A 19,915-nucleotide genomic window follows, 5' to 3' on the forward strand; every position below is an offset into this window, starting at 1 on the left:
GTTCCCACCACTAATCATTAGCGTTTTGCCAAGTAAGCATTTCGTTTATTCCAGTAGAACTATTTAAAAAAAATTATGGCCGAATGTATGTTCGTCTCACCGAAAAATATATAAAGGTTCGGCAAAAAAAAGTTTTTGTTTCGAAATAACTTGCAAATCATCTTAGACTCAGGAGTATACGTCTAACAAATTTTTCTCTGAAACGGTCGACCCTCGGCAGGCAATTACAAAGCTATTACGGTACTCCCTTGATGGAAAAATTCGCATAAAAAGCTATTTTAGGTTCGTGGGGTATCGCCTTTTTTGTAACAACTTCAAAACTTATACCACAAATAGAAGGAGAAACACGGTCAAACACTTGTTAAGAAAAATTTCAGTACCAACTATTTTTTCGCAAAAAATTTGTTTTCCCTTTTTAAAGTAGTTTTTACTTGTACTAAGTTAACCGACCGAAACGCCTCAAGTTTCAAGTTGGGTTAGGTCAATTTAAGGAAAATGTTCCTTATTGTAAAAAGTTTTTTTCCAGCAATGCTGCTTTTTTTTATTGGTTATGTAATTTTTAAGGCTCTTGCCCTCATTTCAGTGCCCTGATTAGCGCAGAAAGCAGGAAACGCCTCTGAATGAACGCCACTTAAGCAACTTTTTCATTCAACATCATCACTAGGGTGGTCCTTCAAATATCAATACCTAAATATTGTAAAGGGCACACCTTTGTTTTGCTCCAAGTGCAAAATAAAGACATTGACGAAAATTTGATTTTTTTTTTAATTTTTAGGAGTTTGAAAAATTTAATTTTTTTCACAAATTTCAAAATTTGAAAAAAAATTTTTTGAGCAGCTATATAGATTTATAAGATCGTTGAGTTATAGCTGGTAAAAATCAAAATTTTGTCGAATTTTTGCGTTTAAAAAAATTTAGCAATTAAAAAATATTTGGATTTTTCAAACCCTAGTAGCGACACTTAAAATTTTGTTTAAAATTTTCGTGGATGTCATTAGCACCAAAGAAGGGGGTGCGCCATGGTTTTGATATTTTAAGGACCACCCTAGCCATCACTACTTACTTATCTATCTAGCTTTCAGCTTGAAAATTGGTTCACTACGTTTTTTTCTTTTCTTCTTTATACATTTTATCTTCATTGATTTATGCAACGCCTCATTAGATACATACTTATTTCGACACATACTTGTGTGTGAGAGTGTGCAAGTATGTTCACAGTCATGTACATTAAATGCTTTTTCCTCGCCACTCCCAATTCGAAATTAACGAAAAATCAATGAAGTAATTATAACTTTGTTGTAAATGCAAGCTGACAGTTATGGATGAGTGTAAATCGCTTTGAGGTGCACTTATGGAACTTGCATGCAGGTAGAGTAGATAAGCTTTGATTTGCTTTGTCATAGAAAAAAGTAGGTGCCTAGCTAGCGGCAGATTAATTTCAAATAGTTAAATTTTTGATGCAACATTTTCCGTGCCACTTTGTATCAACGAAATGTGTCTCAATACAGATAAAAAAAAAAATTTAAAGGAAATGAAAGCAAAAAGCGCATAATTTCTGCTTTTACCTTTTTCTAACTGGTTTTGGTTATGCCAATTGGCTGTTGTATATACATACATAATTATGTTTGCTTGTTTGTGTGTATCTCCTACCTTTCGGTATCAGCTCATTAGCCGTCTGCAGCTTAATTGAAGAGGGGCACTGGAACCATCCCATCTCATCCAACGACAGCTAAACATGCGCATGCGCAACACGTACACAAATTCATGGCAATCAAATGAAGAAGTTGGAGCAGCTACCGATAGCCGCATACACAAATTCGTTTTCGACAATTTTTGCTGGCGGGCATTTTTTCGTCTTTCCATACGTTTTTTTTTCTTCTTCTTCACAAAGCATGTATTTTTGAATATGGACATTAAAAAAAATGCAAATATGTATAATGTATATTCGTATTTTCTGGGTAGTTTATAGCGCATATATGTATGTGTGTACTGGAAAATCTGTAACAGTCACGAACGTATTAAATAAACGTCGAAAATTCCCATAATTATGTCGTGGAGTAACAAAAAAAAAAAAATACAAGAAAACTCTTTGTGAGTCTTTAAAGCGGCCATTCTGTTGGATACGTGCAGTGGTGGCCAAAGGAATGAGATCAGTGTATATGATAGCTCCGTGGAAACTTCGAAATATTTTTTTAAAACTAAAAAAGAACCATGGTAATCCAGATCAAAGTAAAATGACTACAGCTTTTAAAGTGCTAAAAAGGAATGTACAATTGAATGGAAACGAGAGAGGAAGAAACATCAACACATTCAGGCATACACAGCTACAATCTATGGAATGAAAACAGCGCCACACCAAACCGATGCCCTAACGTCCTCATTAGATCTAAAGTCAGAGCAAACTTTTGTAACTAGGCGGACCTGGAGTTTAGATTAGCGAGTGAAATCTGCCGAGTGATCGATAATGGAACTTCTAATCAATACTTTCCTTGGAAGCTACCTTTCTTCTTATCCGTTTTCCTTGCATCAACACTTCTCTGGACGCAAGACGGAACGGCAAACGACCCTAAATCCCTACGTTTCACTAAGTTGACAGACGATACCTTTAAAAAACCCAGACAGGAACTTCTGACCAACACTTTCCTTGCAAGCTGCCTTCCCTCCTGTCTGTCCTTCATGCATCAACACTTCTCTGGATGTTAGACGAAACGACAAACGGCCCTAAATGCGCACCGACGTCACTGAAGTAATAATCATCGTAGGATGTGTGCTGATGGTCTTAAAAGGATTTTAGACAAACTTTCGTCCTAATTATGTTGCAGGTAATATTAGAAACTTTGTCGATTCTCGATCTTCCCAGCAAAATGTTGGCAAAACTTAAGAGTAGAGATCTCATTGTGAAAAATATGCGGCATTTTGGGTTATTAGAGACAGTCCTCCTCCTTCTTTGAAAACTTTATCTCGAGTGGTTTAAAAAGCTACCTCTGGTGCTTTTCTCGGCTCCTTGGTTGGTGTCTGTTGGCAATGAAGCTATGGAAAATATTTTTTCGTAGTTTACTAATTAAGTATAAAGCTGTACACCGAATGGGTTAGTGAACAGGTTGACTACTACATAGTAAATAGCAACAGCACTCGAAACAAGCGGTTTTATAAAAGGGCTTTTTTAAGTCGGTTATTAGTTACAGAACTTTCTTCCATTATTGGTGAAAGCAAAGAATAAAAATGTTTAAGACATTTCTTCGCTCGATTTCCAAAACTTCTCTATTTATCTAGAAGGTCAAAAACATAAAAGTTTGCCTTCTATCTCTGTGGACAGTCAGTTTGAGAAACAAAGATTTTCTTAATCGATCGATTAGAGTTGTAGAACTTCATACAGTGCCTATGAATAGTTCATCCAACAGGGCCTGTCTACATTGCTTACTAGTTCCAGGTTTTCTTTCGTTTCTCTGGGCAGTGAAAGCAACGGCATTTCTAAGAAGAACCATTCTGTTCGGTTACTAGTTAAAAGGTTTTTTCTCCCTTTGTCGACCGCACGTCGTAGTCTTTTTTTTTTGCAGTAGCACATACTTTCTGGTCTATGCGTAGTCTTTCTTTGGTCGATTTGAGCACGTCTTGGTAAGAACTTCTTATATGTAGAACATTCTTCTGTGTTTGAGTAAATCAATCCATGATACTGTTTTTGGTCGGTTTTTAGCCATAAGACTGCTCGGACAGTTGGTCCAAAGAATTTTCCTCGGGCGGTTATTCCACGTAGAATTTTCATCTATAACTGCGACTCAGTTAAGCTGAGAGTACGTTTTTTAGTCAGTTACTTGACCTCTTTTGGACATGCAGGGGAAGCCTATGAGACACCAGATCGTTATCGGTTAATACAATATCAGCGCTTTAGAAGTGCTAACCGGAAAATTCAAATGCTACTTTTTCAGCGTCTTCAATCGTATGGCCACCACTGTATACTACATGCCAAGAGGTGGGTCACTTTTTTTTTTGCTGTACTGCTAAACACCGGTAGCTGTAGTTTTGGGAATTTGCGGCGTATGCTGCCCCCTTTTTACACATTATTTACGGATTCTTCGTGTCATTTGTGTTTTTGTATAATTTCTCAACTGATTTATTTACGACTTTTGTTTGTGTGAAACATGCAGATGCACATTCTTATTACTGAGTTTGTGTTTTTTTTTTTTGTTTTGCGGCTGACAGCGAAAGGCTCGTAAATTAGTAAAATCTTACTTTGTTCCCTTTTTTTCGTTGGCTGTTACTTTACTTTCAATCATACGATTTATGCTGCCGCTCGGGTGTTGTATCTACATATGTATGTACATATATGTATTCATGTACATATGTATTTGTAAAGTACGTAAGCCAAGTAAAGTTTGTTGGCGTGTTATACAACAACAACTGTTGCTTTGATTTGAATATATGCATTTATTTTGGTATTTCGTTCCATTCAATGGCTGCAGTCTTAATGCAAAGTTATGCCTATAGAAAGTAGTTCAGGGCGACCCAAATGACTTAAGTAGATTGAGATGGAGAGTTAAAGCAGCAGGAATTCAAAAAGCAGTAAAAGGTTTCATTTGAGAGTAGGTGGTGGTGGTGTACCGCATAATTAAGCGCTTATTTCTTGGCTATGGTACGAGAATCTTACTGAATGTTCATGTTGAGAAGAAATAGTTGTTGAAGCTTTCTACAGCGGATAAATCTCACTTTATGCTTAATTTGTTGGAGCGCGATTTTGGTGTTACGCGTGTGCTTTAATGCTTTAATTTTCCAAACTTCATTTTAGGTCCACTTAATATATTTTTTATTCGGATATTTTGATTGACATTTCGTAATAAAGTATTTTCAAATAAAAGCTATTACAAAACACATTGCTTTACTTTAGTTTTTTTCTATGTGCCTGGAATTACAACTTCAATTACAAATTCCTCTTTGAGCAATCAACAACTTTTTAATAATCAATATAAAATTAAAAAAAAAGACTTTATTATGACTACACCGTCACCGGAAACGCGCATAATTCCACTTATTTCCGTTGTTCTTGAATTGATTTTGTTGTCGCTTCTTTTTCCACTTCATTTCCAGTTTGACGAACAATCAAAAATTCATGAAAATCCCATTTTAATGTATCTGCTTTCTTGATTTTAAATTTATGTGTACGGGTATGTAAGACATTACGGTGGGTCTTAAAAATATCAACATCATAGGGCACCTCTTTATTTTGTTCTATGTACAAAATAGACATGCACGAAAATTTCAAAAGTAGAAAAAAAAATTTCTTAAATCTCAAAAACTCGCGTTTTGAACCTCCGCGAGTTTTTGTATTTATTTGAATTAGTTTCTATAACATGTCCATTTTATCGAATTTTTTGGAATTTAAAAAATTAATTAAATTTTTTCAAACTGTGGTAGTAATCCTAAAAGTAAATTTTTTTATTTTCGTCGCCCATAAAAAATGCATATATTGATATTTTAAGGACCACGCTAGTATAAATACATATATAAAAATATGTCAAGCTATAGCGTTGCTTGTTAGCATATTTCTAATCCAATAAGTTGCTGTCGTAAATTTTATGTATATTATTTTCTCGAAAATCGATTCTCGCGTAAAATTATTGGTTCAATTTCCGGCTTCTTTAATAGCTGCACCGTTCTTTAATATAAATGCATATGCATATACATACTTATTTATGTATGCATGCATAACATTTAATTGTTCTTTACTATTTTTATAACACTTGCTGTTCTTTCTATTCATAGCAGCTTATTTTATTCTTAAACAAGTTCAGTATTTATTACTTTTTTTTTTATAGGTCGTCTGAGAATTGCATACATATGACCGCAATAATAAGCAAATGGAGAAAAATTCTTGAGCACCTAACATTGCCTAATTCCAGGCGCTTGGTTTGCTAGTCTAGAATCTAAGCCCGTTCAAAGTTATATAGGCAAAAGGCAGCCATGCCTGTAAGAGGCCTATTAGAAATTTTAATATGTTCCATATGAGCTCAAAGTAAGACATCTACCTAAACCTGAAGCCTTGGATACTCAAGAAGGCAATGAAAGCCAAGGAACGCGAATGAGGTAATGATAGAGGTTCCACGTTAATCATACACTCACGGCAAGATATTTATCATCCTGATACTAAGAAGCCAAAAACTGTATTGTGGTAGCCTGTCTAACCACCTTATATTTTATTGGCAGAACACGATACTTAACGATTTAACATTCTGCACCATAGAAGATGGATTCCCGACTAGAAATTATGGGTAGTTACTGTAGCTGGCCTGAAGGAACACGTAGGTCTGATAGATAGTACGATTAGGCGACAAGGGGAAACGCGATCACCCACTATGTATGTAGTTGGTAAAATCTTCGACCTTACTGAAAGCGGTTTCATCATCGACCTTCTCATTATCAGATGGCTGAACGCAGATGGCTCGAGAACTCCAAAAATAATAGAGGTCTGATCTTATTGCAGGCGAAAGAAAATAGTTAACCTTACGGAGGAACTAGCAGAAGTAGAGGATTCTAATCTTAAGTGAGAGCCAGGCAGCGTCCAAGCCTCTTTTATTCAGTGAAATGCTCGAGTGCATTTAGAAGCTTGATTGTTATAACGATTTTCAGATAGGACATGAGTTAGGGGACAGTCTTTCTGGAAAAACTAAACATCAATGACTCCGGAGCTTTTCGTCGCTGAAAGAAAGAGCTCAGAAAGGAGAGGAACACAGTTCGGGCCAAACTCGTCAACGCTGTGTCAGACAAAGCGCTTATTGCTACCATACAAAGAGGTATCCTTACAGAACATTGCACACTCAGAGGTATCTCAGTGAGGTAGTTATATGGTCAAATCATCTCTGACGCCTTTGCGATGCGGCACGCTCGTTCAATGTGACGTCTTCTGTGAAAGAGGTGGGAGGAGTCTAGGCTTAATGCGGCCGCAGTGTGATAGCATCAGTTTCTATTAAAGTTCAGTGAGTGGATGACCCAAATGCTCTTTGGAAGCTCAAATATTATTTTTTGTTTAATGAAAACCATTAAATACGGAGCAATAACTTAGTAGTTATTAAAATATGGAATATAGATAGATTAACAAGAACATTTAAAAATATAAAAATCTCGACCTCGATTCTTAAAAATTATAGAATAAACGTAAAAAATATAATAGCTATTAGAAGCTCAAAGGCATACGTTCAATAGCCTAAATTACGAGCAACACTAAAACGTGGCAATAAAAAAAGAAAGATGCGCTTAACAGATAATCAGATATGCATACATAAATTTGCAAATAATTCGTATTGTAAGTAAGTATATCAGAGGCGTCAGCCAGCGCGACTTGCATTAGAAAGGTGCTGCAGTTGCCGAAATAAGGAGAGGCTCAACTGCTGTCGACCGCCAGCTATCAGAGGCCGCTGTGCACTTGGAATAGTATGGAATGACAGCAAAATAATTCATGCTGTGGTGCAATGAACTAACTGACTGTCGAGGGGAGACACCGCAGGCTACCAACTAACCAGCCCAGCTAGCCATTCCACGCGCCACTACTTTACCCCTGCTGACACTGGCCTGCTGCTGCCGCTGGCTATTCGTTAGTCGTTGTATTATTTTCAAATGCCGGAGCCATGGTAATCAAAAGTAATTTTCGTAAAAACGTAAAATTCGTCATTGGCTGCATTATGGCTACTAGTACTTTTGGCGTTTTGGTATTAGTGTACGTTTCTGTTTTATTTTTTTATTTCTTCATTTTCTTTTATTTTATTGCTTTCGCCTCACTGTCATTTGATTGAGCATGAAAATGAAATGCGAAACGTAAAAAGTGATTAATGAACTCTTCAGGTGAGAAGAAGATGCAATCGTAGGAATACATTAGGTTGGATCGCAAAGAAAATTTGTAATAATTCGTCTGCTTTAAGAAATAGACAGGTCAATTCTGACAACTGTCTCTCAACTCACCATAGTCTATCGAAACAATGGTCAATTCTGGCAGCTATCTAGAAAGCTCCTACTGTATTTCGAAAGACTAATAGAAAGATCTGGTAACGAGGAAGTTTAGCGTTATGCTGTTCGCCTTTTAGCAATAAGTTTTTTTTTAAGTAAATTAAATTAAAGAATATATAAGTTTTTCTTTTTAAAACAATACAATCTAATAAACAAAAAACTAAATAAAAAAAGGAAAATAATAAAATAAATGAAAGTAAAATGAATAAAAATATTTTTTTAATTAAAGGAAATTAAAAAATTAAAAAGTATATATTCCTGAAACAATAACATCCGAAAATTATATAAGAAAAAGGTAAAATTTGTTTAAAAAGAAAAAAATAGTTCTTAAAAATTAAACAGAATTAAAAAAAATATTTTTAACACAAAATCTTTAAATTAAATGAAAATTAAATTGGAAAAAAATAATAAATAGGATCAAAAAATTAAAGTAAAAAAAATATATATTTATCTTTTTAAAACAATAAAATTTAAAAATTAAACGAAAACGAAAATGAAAATAAAAGAAAAATTAATTAATTAAAAAAAATTTAAAATAAGTTTCTAGAAATGAAATGAAATTAAAAAAAAAATATTTTTCTTTTGCATAAAAACAATCTTAAAATTAAATGACAATTAAATTAACAAAGAAGACAATGTAATAAAAAAAAATAAATCCGCTATCCGAGGACTTGGACCACGGATCTCTCGAATGGCACGCCAGTGCTTTGCACGCTCACTGTATTAGAGAGAATTTCCCTAAGAAACACAATTTCAGTTGTTAATAAGGCTTGGCTAAGAGGGAAGCTAAGCTTCTATGGTAACCGACCCGGTCTATTTTGCATGCAGACAAATCAAAATTAAGCATATTCTACCAAAAAATAAAAATCTACGCTGTAACTGTAGCGTATAGTGCTAGGAAAAGAAGGCAAGCAAAATAGAGATGAAATAAAAACAATGGCCTACCATTCCGCGGGCCATGCCACATTTTCCCCACTAGCCTTAAGATACGACAAATCAACGGAGCCCGCAGCAAAATGTCCAGCATTATGAAAGGTACGGAGCAGGGAATCTAACCATACAGCTAATAGTAGCGAGACAGTAAGAGGCAACAAAAACATAGTGCAGATTAGCTTTAATGGCAGATAAAACACACATCATACCAAATCGCAATCAAATAAATAATGAAATAATGCGCTAGAAAAAAAAGTTTATCGTCGGGAGATATACATACACAATAAAAATGAAGCTTAGATTTGTTTCCCAAAAACGAAAAAACCCAAATTACAACCCGTAGGCAGCCAAAAAAATTACCAAACTAACGAAATTATTCAATAAAATAATTTTACAAGTCCGTCAACACTGAATACTTGATTTTGATAAATTGTTAATTGGCATGTGAGCGTTGATGATCGTTAACTTAGGCAAATGATTAATGAGGGCAGCACCCCTAAAAATAATTACGAATATTAGGGTGAAACGGTCTGCAATTAAAGGGCAAACGTTTCGAAATATCTTAATATCTTCTGAAATTTGACAGATTGCTTTTAAATTTGAGCAACAGCTAAACTTATCTAATTTTATATATACCCATATAGGACATTATATATACAGGGGTTAGGATTTCATAACTCGACAATTCTAAATCGATGAAGCTTTCGAATTTTCAGACTATTATAGAACAAATAGAAATCTGAAAAAATATGTGACCTGGTCTACGGAAAGGGGGCTTAGGTGTCAAAAAATCAATTTTCACTTTTTGGTTGATTCGGATGGAAGATGAGATGCTTTTTCACGTGGTGAAAAGCAGAAAATCCTAACTTGCTTAGAAGTGTACTAAAAATGTAGAGAAAGAAGAGTAAAAATACGACAAAACATAATTTATTGGTAATGAACAAAATACATTGAATTATAAGCTATAAAGACATGATTATACACTAGAAAAACGTATTATGGGCCAAAAATAATAATGCTGAGTAGTTTATGTATTTTTCTTTGTTGTCGTTTTCCTTGAGATCTTTTTACGTGTTGATCCTGAGGAAGATGGACCTGGTTCCTGTCTGGTTTGAGAACATCTTCACTAGTTTTTGCCTTCCGTTTCTTCGATGGCAAATCTTTCGGCAATGGAGCCACAATATCTACTTTAGATATATCCGAAACTAAGCTGCGAAGATTGTGATAGATGTACCACTGACGTTCCAAAGATAAACCGGCTGGTTGTATAACTTTCGGCATTTCAGGATCGATAGGTTTTAACAGAAGCTTAAAGGACTGCACTTCTTCACTGTCTGCGAATTTCTTTGTTTACAATCTACAATCTGTAGAGATTATGAAATGATGGAATTGCGTTATTCCAACAAGTGACTTGTACAGTGGTTTAAAATAGCTGTCCCATTCATACCAGACGACTTTTTCAGCCGATACAGCTTTATTATAACCCCCAGGTGATGATGCCTCGACACACTGCAGTAAATCTGCATACGTGTCGATGTTACTGACGGCATACTTACTTTTGAAAATACCGAAGTAACGATCAGGCGCGAACTTAGTGTGCCTGGTAAGTAGTAGTAGTAGTAGTACCAGCTACTCCTCCTTTACATCAACAACATACATGTCCATCTTAACAAAAGTTTGTTCGGTATCATCTTCTGCCTGAGATACACATACCTTCGTCTTTATCATCATCGCTCTCTTCATAGTTTTCATCATCGTTTTCATCATCCTTTTCATGGAAATATTGTCCGTATACGGCACTGAACTCCTCATCAACACTCATGTTTCATTTCATGCGAAATGCGAAGACGATAATCAACAGAAACAGTAAACGTCACTTCTTCAGTGTTACTTTTTTAAATGTTCCACACTAGCGACTTACACGATGAACTATAATAATATTCCGACCAACAACAACACTTACTGGACCAACAACAACACTTACTGGACCAACAACAACACTTACTGGACGTCCGGCGCGCAGAACAATTAACGAGATAATGAGAAACTGACGAAACGAGTTGCTTACTTTTAACAGCTTTTTCACAGAAAACTAGTTTTCGCACGTAAGCTCCCTTTTCGTAGACCAGGTCACATATGTGGATTTTTATCCAGGGCGAAACACCTACATGATGCAATAAAATTCTGTTAGTGGATTCGAACTAAACTAAGTCTTTCAAAATTAACTGAAACAAAAGAAAACATTTTTCTTAAAAAGATATTTAATGAAAAACATAATTGAATTAAATAAAAGAAGAAAAATATATGTATTTAAATATTAACTTTAATAAAAAAAGGTTTTTCTTTTTAAAACATTTAAATTTTAAAATTGAATTCAAAAAAGAAAAGAAGTAAAAAAATTTAAAATTAAAAGGAAATTAAATTAAAAAAAGAAAAAAAAAATCAGATAGAACCGCTCTTTGGTTCCAGGAACCCACAGACATAGATGCGTTTGTGTTATGCAAAAACTCCAAAGGACCCTGCTTTCCACAAGCCTAAAGTCTTCCAAGTTATCGAAAGATTGTCTGACTAGGAGGTAAGTTTTCATCGAGAAAGAGACAATGCAGTACTCTGGCCCAGAAGAAGTTAGAAAAATATATAATAACAATAATAGGTTTGCAAATGTCTGCCCAATGTTTTATTATTATTGTTATTTTTTTATGTTAATCGGAACCTGGGCTTGAACCCAGGCCCTGCAGAGTGGCTGCGCGTACTGCTAACCACTACACTACAACGGCCGAAAAATGTATGTGTATGTATGTACATATATACAGTGGTGGATTTATAGGCAACATAGGCAGGTGCCTAGGGCGGCAAAATTTGAGTTGAAAAAAAAAATGAAAGTACTTAGAGTTTGTGTTTGTACATTTTAAGACATAAATTTGAGATTTAATTACGCAATCAGAAAATGGGATAACACTGTTAGGTATTTTTGATATTATTTAAATGATAATATTTAAAAACACTAATTTAGTATTTTTGGCATTATAACTTATCAAGTGAAAACAGTTTGTTGATGATGGCTTTCTTTAAAAGCTTAAAACCGTTACTCAAGGCAAATACCACTTTTTCATCTTAAATTGTAATAAAAGTATAGTAAATAACATAAATTTGAATATTACTATTTACTGCTAATCGTTCCAAAACTGGTACATTTTTCCTCAAAATATTTTTCTTATCGGAAAAAGGGCGGCAAATTCTGAATTGCCTAGGGGTGACAAATATTCAAATCCGCCACTGTCCTACAAATGGACGAACATACTCTTTAAGCCGCCTCCAAATGGCTGTTTTTTCATAGCGCAAGTACACTAAGGGCCGTTTTCTCCAGTGATCTGTAACTTTAAAGCTCACTTTATATTTAAAGGCTGCATTAAAATTTATGATTGTGTCTAAAGTAAAGCATTTTATTATCGGTTTTAAATTGTTTTACAACCAAAAAACATACGTTTAAAAACCGATAATAGAAATGCTTAACTTTAGACATACTTAGTTTTATTTTTAATCCAACCATAAAATATAAATTGAGCTTCAAAGTTACAGGTTACTTCAGAAAATGGCCCTTAGTGGTTTTGATCGTCTGTTGAAGGAGCAACCGCTTCCGAAAAAAATAGTTTTATCACCAATGGATGTACCGCTACCCAGTCATCGATATTGCACTCTAAAAAAAAATTGTGTAGATTTCCTACCTACAAGGTAGGTTACTGATTTCCTACCTTATTATTTGCGAAATTACATGCTCGATTATTCAACGAATAGTTTGTTTAAATTTCGGACTTTTTAGAGTGTAATATAGCTGCTGTGGTGTGCGTAAATTTACTAAGAAAGTGTGTACAAGCTACAAAATACACATCTGCTGTTTAATTTCACCCTTAGAATTGTGTAAAGCCACTAACAAAAAGGATTTTTACACACGAAAATGTGCAAACGAGAAAAAAACATATTCATCGTGTAAACTTACCAAAAAAATTTAAAAATAAACAAAAATATACTCGATTTATAGTCGCATTTTTAAACAGATTTTTTAGAGTGTGGGTCCTATTACTTAAAATCTAATACTAGGTCTCACGGATTCTCAATACCTCCAATGGTAAGGGGCTTGTATCATTTCACGCGTACAGAAATAGCGACACTGCATCCTCGAAATAGACAAACACCCGCCATACAGCTGTCTATATTCAACCCGTCAATGTAGAGATTTTCCTTTTTTGGAAATCTGACCTGTCTTCCATTTTCTTTGAGATTGGAATCGAGCATGCAAGTCATAAATATGTAGCAAAATGCATTTTTCACTCGTGTTTCGCTGATGATGTACATGTCCGAAGTATTAGCTTTTCCACTGTCCTGACTCTTTGAATTCCACTGGAAATTAGGTTTTAAAAAGATGTAAAGCATTCTGAAGGGCAGGATCTCAAAGTACTCTTTATTCACGAATCTAACACCCTTTGAACTGTGGTAATATTTTTTGATGAAATAAAAGTGTGTGAGGACCTGTTTGGGTAACTTATGCTGAAATTCCACCAGACATTGAAATGACAAAAAATGTATACCATTAAAAAAAATTCCATGTGGAAATAAACTTAATGACTATGTTTTTAATGTAATGACATGATTATTTCTCAATGCCCGACTTTGTCATTCGTCATTTTTGCCTTTTAATGCCTAGTGTAAATCCAGCATTACGGAAGTAAAAAAATAATAATAATATGAGTGTGCTTAAATACAGGTATAGTAAGGGCAATGAATTGGACAAATCATGGATACCAGAACACACCTCCATGACTTTTTAGTGATCTGTTCGTTAAGTTTATTCCCAACTAAGTAAAAGACTCTAAACTATTCTAAAGTCTGGTAATTCGTCCAGCGAAAGCCTTCACCAGACTTTTTTGGTCTTACAGCAACTGGCAGATACAGCTAACACTCAAGTCCAGGTTAGAAAGTAGGACATAACGAGGAAGTGCGAGCGAGCTAGGAGGATAGTGCTCTTATCTCTAGAAGATCTGTGTAAGACGTGGTAGACTCATCATTTGTATGTACATATATGGCAAATCAATTTGCAATGGCTTTCATGAAGAGGATGAGGCGAATGAAAACTTTGATTGCGCCTGTACCGCGTTTATAGAGATAAGAGTGTTTTGAGCGCGCCATTATCGAGAAAATACATATTTTATACAAATAATAAATATTTAAGTAAGTATGTACACATGTTCATAATAAAAGCACTTTGACCGAAATGCATTTAATAAACGATAAAAATATTCCCATATAATATATACAAATAATACTAATATACGCGGAGGCGATGCTAAAACTAAGACGAAAAAAAAAACAACAATAAAAATAACAATAACATCCCAAAGCCACTCCCAATTATTTGTTGAATTTATGAATTAAACATATTTTTGCATTTTGCCGTTGTTATAAAACAATTTTTCATTTCCTCTTACAGACATGGTCATAAAAATTTTTCGATGCGAACAAATGTATGTAAGTAAGTACATATGTATTTACATACACGGTAGTATTGTCCGAATGAATGTGGCGCGGCGACATGCGAATATGCAAGCAATGTGGGCGTGGATCGACGCTGCCTCGCCTCGGCTCGCCACCACCACCACCACCAACACCAGCCTTAGCCCCAAACTCGCGCAAAATGAGTAGCAACATTTTCAAGTTGGTTGCAGCAAAATTGCATGGCCATTGCAGTTCGTTGCCACTGTCGTGCGGGTTGGCCGCCTGGTGTTCATCGTCCGTCCGCCGGTCTGTCCTATGTTGTCTGTTGGCTGCTCGCTGTCGTCCGGCGTTGGTAGTGCAACGCTTGTTGGTGTAGCACTAGTAAAATAAAATGCGAATTTTCAAGACGACGTTTTGACATTTTGCAATGCAAAATGACATTTTTAAATGCAGTTGGTAATGAAGGACAGACGTGGAGTGTGTGCACATATGTTGAGGAAGGAGAAGGAGGAGGAGGAGGCTAGCTCTTACTGCTGTTATGGAGGAATAAAAAGACAAGTCTAGCTGCAATTGTAAGAAGACAAATGACAATGCAAAGCGGTAAAATGGGTGCGCCGGTAGCTGTGCGCAGTCAATAAGGATGCAATTGGCGGCAAACGTTCGCACTGTTTTTTGTTTGAAAAATAAATAAACTATGTATAAATTCGTAAATAACAATAAATTTAAATGAATTTTGCAATGAAAGTGAAGTTTCATTTTATTTTTTTCCTCGTAAGTAAGTAAGCGTTGACTCATAAAGGAAGCAAAATACAAATACGAATCGGTAACTTTTACGATATAGATTCTGATTGCGATGAATATGTCGTTGAAGATAATAGAAAGAATATCAATGCCCGTAACTTTTTCATTGATAAAGATATCGTTGGTAAAATATTAAACCCAAAACATTCTCGATAAAAATATCGATGATAATGAAAATCATTAGTGCCAAAGTCGAAGTCGATAACGATAATAAAAACGTTAAAAGGCCGATAATGATAACATTGATGATAAAAATATCGATAATGCGAGATAATGATAACACTGGCGATAAGAATATCGATAACGTTGACGGAAACGACAGAAATGATGAATAGATACTGTCAAAGTCGATACTACATTAAAAACCGGAAAACGGCATTAACGATAACATTGCCGATAAAAATAACTACAACAGGCACGACAAATTTAGACAAGTACTGATGAATAGTAGAGTAATAAATCCGATAAAGATATCGATAATTGAAATAAAAATGGCAAAACGACGATAACGATACCAATTTTGTTAATAATGATACTTGAATACTATTTCAATGACAATTTATAGATAAAAAAAATCGAAAATGAAGACTCAAAGATTGAAAACTATGATGGAGGCATAGGTTTCTATAACGATAAATAATAAATTTATCGATTAAAAATGTGTGCAAGAATGCGAGAGGTTTCAATTTTAAAAATAATACAAGCCTCGTGGGAATTAGGAGTACGTAATAATGCCTTAACAGCAAATTACTACGACCTCACCAAATTTTACGCAAATGAATTCTCTTCTTCTTGTCGAGCTCTGTGATAATTTCAAACACGCTGAATTTTTTATGCTAAAAATTAGTAGACGAAAAAGTTTTTAATATCTCTGGGAAGATTTTCAATTCATGCGGAAGAATGATTTTTACTGCAAGACAGCAAGGCGGACAGAACAATCAAAACAAGGCGAAATTTATGATTTCAAGATATTTATATTGACAAAAAAATAACAACAACAAACATAAAACAATGCGTACATATATATGTACATATGTATGTATGTATGTATGTACATATGTCCGCCCGCATACAACCTCACTTCTCTTTGAAATTTTATCACCACTAAATTTTTTTAATTTAATTATTGCAAAGCCCAAGATTTCTAAATCAACAAACCATAAACAAAATGAAGCTGTCTCACTTAAATATTTATGTTATAGCTATGCGACGATAATTTTTTAAAATATAAGTAATTAAATATATTCGCGGTCGTCGTCAGTTGAAAAAACCAAAAAGGCGAGGAACACAAAACAAACAAAAAAAAACATTCAAACACATGAAGTCGCATAAATTCGTTAGCAAGATACCGGTGTGCTTATTTTTTTTTTTAATAAACATACATACCTATATAAAGTGTGTTGTGGTGTCTCGAATTTTGTTCGAAAAACGCCTTACTAGCTTGTGAACAAACCCGAAGTGTCTATCGTTGTTTGTGGGCATCATTGTAAATATTTGCTAGATAAACATACCTTTAGCTATTCGAGGCTTCAGTGTGCCCATAGTTGGCTTTTTTTACTTTTGAAGTTTCGGATCCGAATCTGGAACTGAAAATCACATTTCACCTTTCGTTCTACGTACGTGTTTTTACCACGGAGATGGGGTCAAGAAATAAAAATAAGTCTGATGGCCAGGTGAGTAGTGAAAAGTAAGTCAGTCATCTTTATTGGTTTATTGTTAAAGAAATCTCAGCGTCCTCACTGGCTAATTTGCTAATGATTTGTCGTTCGCTTTAGCGGAGTTACTCCCAAGCGATGGTTTCGCGGGTTGATCAAGTGAATTTTTAAGGTCATACTCTATTTTGATACCTTAATCGGTTCCGTTAACGCAGGAGGAGGCCAAGATGTAACCATAACAGAGCAAACATACATATGTGCTTTCTGTCAAAGCGAAAAACAGAGAAATATCTACCCCGAAAAATCTTGTGCCGACTCTGGCATATGGAGTCGGAGATCACCATTGCTCTATCCACACACAAATTCCATGCGCCAGATTCGGCATAAACGTTGTAAATACAAAAAAAAAATTTTGAACTTTTTGCTCGAAAAATATTTTTGTATAGGGTTGCCAACTATTTAAAAAACTTATTAATAATAACAATGAAGCCTACCAAATAGTCAAATACGAATAAAAAAGGGAAAGTAATTTTAAACATTTTAATTTTGAGTTATTCTGAACAGGAATACACGCTCCGAGTTTTTCTCGATATCGAGGCTGCTTTCAACAATCCCTATCCGAAGTCTATTGTTAACTACCTCCTTATGGCGAGGGTGCAGCAGGGTCTGGTGGAATTTGTTGGGCTCCTTCTCGGAAAGAGAGTCAGAACTGGGGAATGGTTCCATTACAAAGTATGTGACCAGGGACGCTCCCCAAGGGGTCGTTCTCTCCCCTCTACTCTGGAATCTAACCGTGAACGCCCTACTTTATAGCGTACGCTGATGACATAGAAATCGTGGCAGGTCCTGAGTGGGTTATTGCAAAACGCACTGAGTCTGCTAAGCATCTGGTCCAAGGAGTATGGACCCACCCTAAACGGGGTGGCACTTACTCTCTGAACCGAAGCCAAGTATCTTGGAGTTATTCTAGACAAGAAACTGGACTGCATGCGAAACATTGAGTTATATGTATTTATTTATTGAATCTTTGTTTCGAAACAAATAATTAAAATCTATCATGATATTTAAAATTTCCGCGACAATGCTTTGAAATTTTATTCATATAAATACACCTGTGATCAGCTAATTAATTTCGGCTATTTTGCTTTCGTTTATTCAATTCAATTCAAATTTTTCCACGAAAGTCTAGCTCATTATATAACAAACACCATATTAATCCAGATTTCAAAATTTGTGCAAAAGTTATGAAAAATCTGCAAAGTTTTAGCTAAATTTTCAATTTTTTATTCAGATTTTCTAGAATTGTTTTGAGTATGCAGTTTAATAACCCATTAAATTCTAGGGTAATAATGTGCAAGTCTTAAGTTGCTAAAAAATCGCGTTGATTTTTAATAATTTTTTTCTGACTGCATTACAAATTTTTTCCCATACAAAATAAATTCGACAATTTTCCTAAAATTCAATTTAAAAAAATCTGAATAAAAAGTTGAAAATCTAGCTGAAACTTTGCTTGAGGGCATTTTTTTTTTACTTAGCGCCTAACAAATCACAATCTGCATGTAAAAACAGAATTTTTGTATTACTAAGTTTTCTTTCATTGTTTATATTTATTATGTTTTATTTCTTTGTACATCACTATCGCTCGCCACAAATTTTTTAAATTCCAACATTTGACCCATGTGTTCCTTTTCTTTCACATTTGTAGCATTACGCAAACCAACAAAAAGTGTTATTGTGGCATTAAAAATAAATAAATAAAATAAACCTCAAAGGAATTTCGAACTGATAAGGGATTACAAAGCGACTCATAAATAATTATGAGAAAGAAGAATTTCGAATACAAATAAAGGCAAAATTTGTATTTACATATATGTATGCACATACTTACATACATCTATATAAAGTTATAAGATTACTTGAAAGTGTAGGTGTATGTGTGTGTATGCGCCTTTTCATGTCAAATTTCCGTCTGTTTAAGATTGATTAGAATCGACCTAATTGTGTATGCTAACAGTGACTACAACTTTGGCTTATTCATTGATCGCTTTTGTATCTACATGCATACATACATAGATAAGTATGTAAGCAAAAAAAAAAGACGAAGCGAAAATATGAAGAAAAAAAATCAGAGAAAAAATCACACACCACACAACCTATCAATATTCAATGAGTTTGGTCTTGAAATCCGCGCATTCGGAAATCAGCAATTACGTGCAAAGTGGCGCGTATGCCAAATATATTGACACTCATATGTATGAATGTCTATAGCATTAGACACTAAAATCCCGCAAGTATTTTATATGCGTTTGTGATTTTTTTCCAACCCTTAATTTGTATAAAATCATAAAATCAAATCACGAAACCCCCAGCACGCTCTCAGATGAGATCACAATATGTTCTATATAACCAGCATGGCTGATAGAGGAGAAAAAAAACCGAAATATTAAAATATGCAGTACAAAAAAAAAAATAAAATAAACAAAGTCATTAAGTACAACAAAAAGCAAGTAAAGCAAGCATTCATTTGTATTACAAGCATGTAATGCCTTTTGATTGATCCAAAGTCAAAACGTTCAATTCGAGCGAGGCGCATAGCTCGATTTGCTGATTATAAGCAAAATCAAAAAAGGTCGAGCGTAATTAGTGTGCAGTGCATGAAATACATATTTATAGGAATGATTAAGTACAATACTTGTGCAATTATTTTGCTACAAACTACTTTTTTGTGCAATCTTTTTTCCTCCTCTAAATAGGCTGCTAATCCCTGTGGCGCGGAAAAAAATGTGGATTGTCGTTTATGCAATTCAATACGAATTCTAATCTGTGTTAATTGCCTGCGTGTGTGTGTAATGAGTGTAATTAATTGTGCGATGAGTTTAGCAAATGGAATTTAATAAAATTGCATTTTAATCTTTTTTTTTTATATATTTACAAGCGTGCATAATCGTTTATAAACGGCTGTGATGTAGTTCGATGCAATCGTTCATGTTTTTTGTTTTTTTTTTGTGTCAGATGTCGGTTGTCTGAATGATAAGATTAGTTAG

The sequence above is a fragment of the Rhagoletis pomonella genome, unplaced genomic scaffold (assembly GCF_013731165.1).
Source record: "Rhagoletis pomonella isolate Grant_MI unplaced genomic scaffold, Rhpom_1.0 Rhpom_scaffold_00005, whole genome shotgun sequence".
Classification (NCBI taxonomy): domain Eukaryota; kingdom Metazoa; phylum Arthropoda; class Insecta; order Diptera; family Tephritidae; genus Rhagoletis; species Rhagoletis pomonella.